The sequence below is a fragment of the Haliotis cracherodii genome, unplaced genomic scaffold (genome assembly GCF_022045235.1).
Source record: "Haliotis cracherodii isolate W230 unplaced genomic scaffold, xgHalCrac1.p SCAF_13, whole genome shotgun sequence".
In the NCBI taxonomy this organism is placed as follows: domain Eukaryota; kingdom Metazoa; phylum Mollusca; class Gastropoda; order Lepetellida; family Haliotidae; genus Haliotis; species Haliotis cracherodii.
The window spans coordinates 35,255,584-35,264,998 of NW_027266268.1; positions in this window are offsets into that span (position 1 = coordinate 35,255,584).

Sequence of the window (9,415 nt, forward strand, 5' to 3'; positions counted from 1 at the left end):
AGATAGAAGATGACAAATTCATTGTAGTTTGAATCTGTCAGCTGTATACATTTTGGTCTAGTGGATAGAGTGTCTGCCCGGAGATGAAAGACCAGTTGTTTGATGCCGCGGCGGCGTCACACCAAAAGACGTTAAAAGATGGTTACTTGTTGTTACCCTGTCTGGCGCTCGGCATTAATGGGCTAAGACAAGGACTGGTGGGCTCGGAGTCAGTATACTGTGTCTGAGTAGGGTATGAGGTGGAGAATGTTTGCAGTCGCATTACAATCTCTTCCTACTAATGAACGGACAGAGGCATATTTCTAACAAAGTGTCTTGCCTAAGGAGATATCACATGTAACATGCATTTCGGTGTGAGACAGAAGTTCCAGACAATCTCTGGAATAAAGCTGCCGAACACAGTCACCCATCCACCTACTCTCAGCTTATGTTTCATAATTCCCTATTTTCACGTGTACCATATGCTCTCGAGTTTATTTACTGGTGAACCATTATCTTGCCTTTGCATGTGTTTGTGACGGGTACCATCGGTGGGGCAGAATACGCTCGGGTCATAGGTTTTCGGACTGCCATGTTTATTGAGATCACTTGCGCTATAACAAGGGATGTGGCGTCACATAGACTTTGTAAATACCCAGATGATGACCTGTTGTTAAGATAAAGTCGTCTTTTCTAAATGAGTGAGATGGTTTACATCAGTTTTTTGTGATTAGCGAGAAAGTGAGAATGTTACTTAAGCGTCTGTTAACACATAACACGGGGACCATATGATCCCGTGTAGTGTTTTGGCAGATGAACCATTGAATTGCCTTTGCACGTGTTTGTGACAGGTGCCACCGGTGGGGCAGGATACGCTCACCTTTTCTTGAACACTTTTTATCATCACTATTTGATAGCGATTCATAAACACATGCTTATGATATAGTCTAAATCGTACAATGAACTCTGCAGAAGTTCTTATGATTATGGCAAGGATTTTGTTCATCTTCGTTTGACGTGTGACCTGTATGAAAGCTGGACCACTATTGGTTTTATGTAATATTTGTGTCAGAGCCATGCCCTTGTGCATTCCATAATTTGGGTGGTGAGGTAGCCCAGTAGGTAAAGTGTTCACTCGTCACGCCGAATACCTGGGTTCGATTCCCCAAAAAGACACAATGTATTAAACCCATTTCCTGTGATTCCCGCAGTTATATTGTTGTGATATTACTGAAAGCGGCGCATAACCATACTCACTCACTCACACCCTATTCCATAATTGACAGGATCTGCACGTCATGGGTTCAAATCCCATATTACACCCGGTTATGATCCTTGGTGTTGTCAGCACATCCTTGTGGTGTGCTCTGTTCACGAGTCCGATTTACAAATATGATCACCCCTATGATATAGGTATACTCGTTTGTTTGTTGTTTAACGCAATACTCAGCAATATTCCAGCTATATGACGGCGGTCTTCAAATAATCGAGTCTGGACCAGACATCATGAGCATCGATCCATGCAGTTGGGATATGATGACATGCATCAACCAAGTCAGCGAGCCTGACCACCCGATCCCGTTACTCGCCTTTTACGACAAGCATAGTCAGTTTTTATGGTAAGCATGGATTCCTGAAGATCTATTCTACCCCGGGTCGTCACGGCTTGATATTGGTGTGAACAGCACGTGACAAAACCTTGACAAGATTAATAACATACATTAATAACTATTATCAATAACTATTTATCAATAGGGAATTCCATACAATAACAAGCAGACAAATGTCAACATTTACTGTTAAACAGGCTCTAAGCAAGCTCTAAGCAAAGAGTCCTGTGAAGCAGCATAGGCGGCAAAGATTGGGGTGATTAGCCTCCGATTCACTGATGGCAGATAACGTTGTTGGCTACGTAGCGGCGAGCAGTATGCCAGGGCAACAATTCTTGACCACGATCGGTATGGGGAAGGTAGTGTCATTGGTATCACACATGACAGGCGAACAGATTTGGTTGCTGTGAATGGACATTTGACTGCCCAGCGATATTGTGACAGCATTTTGAGTCCTGTCGTTGTTCCATTCGCTAGAATTATCGGCAGACATTGTGAACTGCCAGACCACATCGTGTCCAGGTCGTCACCGATCCAATCCGACGGACTTGGACTGACATGAACCCTATAGGGCATCTGTGGGACGGAGAGTGTGTGCCAGAGACCCAGCACCCTCCATCGTGGCCCAGCTTGGGGAAGCTCTTCAGGCGGAATGACGGCCAATACCAAAGGCCACCATACGCACGTTAATCAACGTCATGCCATCAGGGTGTCGTGCATGTGTACCAAGCACAACATGGTGGACACAATAGGTGTTGATCTACACGCCCGAAATTAATTTTACATTTATCGTCATTGCACCTTCAGGGTCATTTCATCACTTATTTTGATCTTGTGTCGCTAACAAACATCCATGCAGCATTGTTGTGAGACGTGAGATCGTATGTTCTTACCCTCAACTCAAAGCCATGTTGACCTTCGCAGAAGTACAGGATAACAATGAAGAAAAAGATATTATTTTTTTACAAAATCGGTATTTTTAGTTATATCAATCATTATTCGATAACAACAAACTTTCGTTGCGTGATTGTGTATTTAATGGAAAATAATTGTGAACCCGGTACCAAAATTATAGTTGACATGTAGAGAGTACTTGCATCACGCCAGGGGCCCGATCGTGACGTAGCGTGACGTGGTATAGACTTGCCAACCCTCATAGACTTGCATGGGCTGTATTTGTTTCAGGGTCTGAGTGACATACTACCACCACTAAAATATTAGATTTTCAAATGTTATCTAAAGACTCATACGTTGCGGTAAGAAATCAAACTGCAGGCATGACCATTTTGGAAAGTATTTAAATACATGTCTTAGCAGCAAACAATCCTATATTTCTACACTCACCAAACTAACATCACACAAGCTGTAGATCGTGATGGTAAACAATTAATGTTCTTCTGAAATATACTTTCATCAAGGCTGAATGAGATTTATGAGCTATATCCCACTTTTCTGTAGTCTAATTTCAAGTAGGGGGCACGGGTGGCCCAGTCGTCTAAGGCGCCGCGATTCGCTGTGCAGAGTTGCGTCCCTTTGGCACGCCAGAAACCTATGATTGTGGGTTCCAATCCTGGTTCGCCTCGATTATGTTTCTAGGTTTGTCAGCGCAATATCCGTGCTCGTGGGTTTCACCGGAGTGGTAAACGTCGAAGACCTGCATCACTTGGGCTTTCCTCCCACATTAAGCTGATACGCCGTGATATAACTGGAATACTGTTAAGAGCGGCTTTAAGTAAATACGTGAGTGAGTGATTCGGTGAATGGATGTTGTTTAACACCCCTAGCTATTTAGACGTTCAGGGGTTAAATAATTTCGCATAAGAACATTTATAATTAATCACTCTGAATGCTCTGAATGCAAACTGCAACCAGCTGTGTGCAAACGGGTGTCATATGGCACAGTGAGTGAGTGAGTGAGTGAGTGAGTATGGTTTTAGCAATATTCCAGCAATATCACGGCGGGGGACACCAGAAATGGGCTTCAAACATTGTACCCATGTCGGGAATCGAACCCGGGTTTTCGGCGTGACGAGCGAACGCTTTAACCACTAGGCTACCCGACCACCCCGATTATATGGCACAGAGCATGGACACTGATATATAGAAGTGGTACACATATGTATTTAGTGTCTACATATCTTAAAGGGCCGGCGGGGTAACCTAGTGGTTAAGGTGTTCGCTCGTCAAGTCGAAGATCCGGGTTCGGTTCCCCACATAGGTACAATGTGTGAAGCCCATTTCTGGTAAAACAAGACTTACTCACTCACACATTGTGAAAAGCCTGTGGAGATTCAGGGTCCGGTTAGGTCCTGAGTATCAAGTGGAACTTGAGGGATGAGAGAATGCACTTTGGGAAATTAAACATACCAATATCCCATGAGTGTTCATAGTCATATATCGAATAGTGCTAGGCGCGAGCACAGGGGTGTGCAGCGCAAAGGATCATAATCGGTATCAATGTGATTTGAACACATACGCGTGGAACCTAGAAAATATGGTATTTAATATATTTTCTTTTTGCTTAACGCCGCACTGAGCAATATTCCAGCCATAAGATGGAGGCCTGTAAATAATCGAATCTGGACCAGACAATACAGAGATTATTGTTATTGTGAGCAACGACCAACGCGGACGGGGTACGATGAACAGAAAGGGCAGCCCCTATACCTAATACTGCCTGTTTAAATACAAACACCGAATTTGTTCTACATTTGTGTCCCGAGGTCATGAATTATTTTCCCTTCTTACCAAATTTCCAAATCAGTAAATGTGGATTTCTTTGTCAACATACCTCTTGTATGATGAACAAGTCAGTTCTTGTTATTGCTCAATGTTTAAACACCCGAGTGGAAATGTCAACACAGGTCGAATGTAGTTGGGGATTGTGTTAACGAGTACACACAATAAACCAAGGGCCAATCTAGAGTTGACCAGAGCTAACGTGATCATACCCTCTTTCTGTCTGTGCTTGAACAGTTTATTCGATGTTCTGTCCAGTTGTCTGTACTCAGTAAAATACAATCGATGCTCTTCCAGGTGTCTGTACTGCACTTGAAAAACACTCGATGTTCTGTCCTGTTGTCTCTACTGCGCTTGAAAAACACTCGATGTTCTGTCCTGTTGTCTCTACTGCGCTTGACAAACACTCGATGTTCTGTCCTGTTGTCTCTACTGCGCTTGACAAACACTCGATGTTCTGTCCTGTTGTCTGTACTGCGCTTGACAAACACTCGATGTTCTATCCTGTTGTCTGTACTGCGCTTGACAAACACTCGATGTTCTGTTCTGTTGTCTGTACTGCGCTTGACAAACACACGATGTTCTATCCTGTTGTCTGTACTGCGCTTGACAAACACTCGATGTTCTGTCCTGTTGTCTCTACTGCGCTTGACAAACACTCGATGTTCTGTCCTGTTGTCTGTACTGCATCTGACAAACACTCGATGTTCTGTTCTGTTGTCTGTACTGCGCTTGACAAACACTCGATGTTCTGTTCTGTTGTCTGTACTGCGCTTGACAAACACTCGATGTTCTGTCCTGTTGTCTGTACTGTACTTGACAAACACTCGATGTTCTCTCCTGTTGTCTGTACTGCGCTTGACAAACACTCGATGTTCTGTCCTGTTGTCTGTACTGTACTTGACAAACACTCGATGTTCTATCCTGTTGTCTGTACTGCGCTTGACAAACACTCGATGTTCTGTCCTGTTGTCTGTACTGCACCTGACAAACACTCGATGTTCTGTCCTGTTGTCTGCCCTGCGCTTGACAAACACTCGATGTTCTATCCTGTTGTCTGTACTGCACTTGACAAACACTCGATGTTCTATCCTGTTGTCTGTACTGCGCTTGAAAAACACTCGATGTTCTGTCTTGTTGTCTGTACTGCACTTGACAAACACTCGATGTTCTGTCTTGTTGTCTGTACTGCGCTTGACAAACACTCGATGTTCTATCCTGTTGTCTGTACTGCGCTTGACAAACACTCGATGTTCTATCCTGTTGTCTGTACTGCGCTTGACAAACACTCGATGTTCTGTCTTGTTGTCTGTACTGCGCTTGACAAACACTCGATGTTCTATCCTGTTGTCTGTACTGCGCTTGACAAACACTCGATGTTCTATCCTAATGTCTGTACTGCGCTTGACAAACACTCGATGTTCTATCCTGTTGTCTGTACTGCGCTTGAAAAACACTCGATGTTCTGTCTTGTTGTCTGTACTGCGCTTGACAAACACTCGATGTTCTATCCTGTTGTCTGTACTGCGCTTGACAAACACTCGATGTTCTATCCTGTTGTCTGTACTGCGCTTGACAAACACTCGATGTTCTGTCTTGTTGTCTGTACTGCGCTTGACAAACACTCGATGTTCTATCCTGTTGTCTGTACTGCGCTTGACAAACACTCGATGTTCTGTCTTGTTGTCTGTACTGCGCTTGACAAACACTCGATGTTCTATCCTGTTGTCTGTACTGCGCTTGACAAACACTCGATGTTCTATCCTGTTGTCTGTACTGCACTTGACAAACACTCGATGTTCTGTCCTGTTGTCTGTACTGCTCTTGACAAACACTCGATGTTCTGTCTTGTTGTCTGTACTGCACTTGACAAACACTCGATGTTCTGTCTTGTTGTCTGTACTGCTCTTGACAAACACTCGATGTTCTATCCTGTTGTCTGTACTGCGCTTGACAAACACTCGATGTCCTGTCCTGTTGTCTCTACTCAGTAAAATACACTCGATGTTCTCTCCTGTTGTCTGTACTCAGTAAAATACACTCGATGTTCTCTCCTGTTGTCTCTACTCAGTAAAATACACTCGATGTTCTATCCTGTTGTCTGTATTCAGTAAAATACACTCGATGTTCTCTCCTGTTGTCTGTACTCAGTAAAATACACTCGATGTTCTCTCCTGTTGTCTCTACTCAGTAAAATACACTCGATGTTCTATCCTGTTGTCTGTATTCAGTAAAATACACTCGATGTTCTCTCCTGTTGTCTGTACTCAGTAAAATACACTCGATGTTCTCTCCTGTTGTCTGTATTCAGTAAAATACACTCGATGTTCTATCCTGTTGTCTGTATTCAGTAAAATACACTCGATGTTCTCTCCTGTTGTCTCTACTCAGTAAAATACACTCGATGTTCTATCCTGTTGTCTCTACTCAGTAAAATACACTCGATGTTCTATCCTGTTGTCTGTATTCAGTAAAATACACTCGATGTTCTATCCTGTTGTCTGTATTCAGTAAAATACACTCGATGTTCTCTCCTGTTGTCTGTACTCAGTAAAATACACTCGATGTTCTCTCCTGTTGTCTGTACTCAGTAAAATACACTCGATGTTCTATCCTGTTGTCTCTACTCAGTAAAATACACTCGATGTTCTCTCCTGTTGTCTCTACTCAGTAAAATACACTCGATGTTCTATCCTGTTGTCTGTACTCAGTAAAATACACTCGATGTTCTCTCCTGTTGTCTCTACTCAGTAAAATACACTCGATGTTCTATCCTGTTGTCTGTACTCAGTAAAATACACTCGATGTTCTATCCTGTTGTCTCTACTCAGTAAAATACACTCGATGTTCTCTCCTGTTGTCTGTACTCAGTAAAATACACTCGATGTTCTCTCCTGTTGTCTCTACTCAGTAAAATACACTCGATGTTCTATCCTGTTGTCTGTACTGCACTTGACAAACACTTGATGTTCTATCCTGTTGCCTGTACTCAGTAAAATACACTCGATGTTCTCTCCTGTTGTCTGTACTGCGCTTGACAAACACTCGATGTTCTATCCTGTTGTCTGTACTGCACTTGACAAACACTCGATGTTCTGTCCTGTTGTCTGTACTGCACTTCACAAACACTCGATGTTCTCTCCTGTTGTCTGTACTGCGCTTGACAAACACTCGATGTTCTATCCTGTTGTCTGTACTCAGTAAAATACACTCGATGTTCTGTCTTGTTGTCTGTACTGCGCTTGACAAACACTCGATGTTCTATCCTGTTGTCTGTACTGCGCTTGACAAACACTCGATGTTCTATCCTGTTGTCTGTACTGCGCTTGACAAACACTCGATGTTCTGTCCTGTTGTCTCTACTGATCTTGAGTGAGTGAGTGAGTGAGTATGGTTTTACGCCGCTTTTAGCAATATTCCAGCAATATCACGGCGGGGGACACCAGAAATGGGCTTCACACATTGTACCCATGTCGGGACTCGAACCCGGGTCTTCGGCGTGACACTGCTCTTGACAAACACTCAATGTTCTATCCTGTTGTCTGTACTGCGCTTGACAAATACTCGATGTTCTGTCCTGTTTTCTGTACTGCGCTTGACAAACACTCGATGTCCTATCCTGTTGTCTGTACTGCGCTTGACAAACACTCGATGTTCTATCCTGTTGTCTGTACTGCGCTTGACAAACACTCGATGTTCTGTCCTGTTGTCTGTACTGCGCTTGACAAACACTCGATGTTCTATCCTGTTGTCTGTACTGCGCTTGACAAACACTCGATGTTCTGTCTTGTTGTCTGTACTGCGCTTGACAAACACTCGATGTTCTATCCTGTTGTCTGTACTGCGCTTGACAAACACTCGATGTTCTATCCTGTTGTCTGTACTGCGCTTGACAAACACTCGATGTTCAATCCTGTTGTCTGTGGACTATGCACAATACCGGAAAACAACCACTACATGCATCAAACGCATGCATCATTTGTCTAATGAGACGATATTGCCAATCACCAAATCAAGAAGATTCGGTATCTTAAGTTGTAAATACAAAATAAGAGTTCAAAGCAGTTTTCTGAGATTATGAACTTGAATACCATATTGTTCGTAATATATGTGCATTGCAGTATATACAACTTAGCCATATCCTTATAGTAGTGATTTTTTTTAAAAATGGGATATTCATAAATTAAATCTGTTGTTCAACGGATAATTGATGAAACCAAAGCCATAATTGTTTTAATTTGAGTGTTTAAAAGAAACAAAACTACCAGTATGGGGAAAGGTACACACAAACATTTATGACTTAGTTGACGCTTCATGACACAATGTCCATTCTACTGTCTATCAATTGGGTACCTGAATTGATGTTATTTGGATTTCTGAAGTTTACAAACCTAAATACACTACTGTAACCATGCAGCAACTGGGGACGCGGAAGTACACTTGTCTAAAACGAGTTGCGACCCCCAAACCCCCGTCCCGTAGGCTACAGATTATCGCAGTTTAAAGGAATTTTTTGAAAATGAAGAAAGTCTCTGTTTTTTATTATCGTATATATATATATGTGTGTTTATTCATAGTACTGAGAGGCCATAGGTCTATGGTACATGTTATATAGTATTGGGTGTATATACATTTATAAGGTTTTTGTTTGCTTGTTGTTTAACGCCCCACTCAGCAATATTCCAGCTATAATGACGGCGGTCTGTAAATAATCGAGTCTGGACCAGACAATCCAGTGATTGACACCATGAGCATCGATCCACGAAATTAGGATGCGATGACATGCGTCAACCAAGTCAGTGAGCCTGACCACCCGATCCCGTAAGTCGCCTCTTACGACATTTATAAGGTAACACATTTGGAACTTTTTAGCTCCTTTTTATCATACCCGGGTTCGATTCCCAACATAGATACAATGTTTGAAGCCCATTTCTGGTGCCCCCTCCGTGATCAAGATGGTACACGGCTGAATGAGCACAGTCGGCAAAACACTGCAAACTTAAGGTCCAAAACACTTCCTTGATACCTGTACCAACTGCATCACCATCAAACAACCATTTAGAGTTGGTAGTGTTAGAACATTCGTA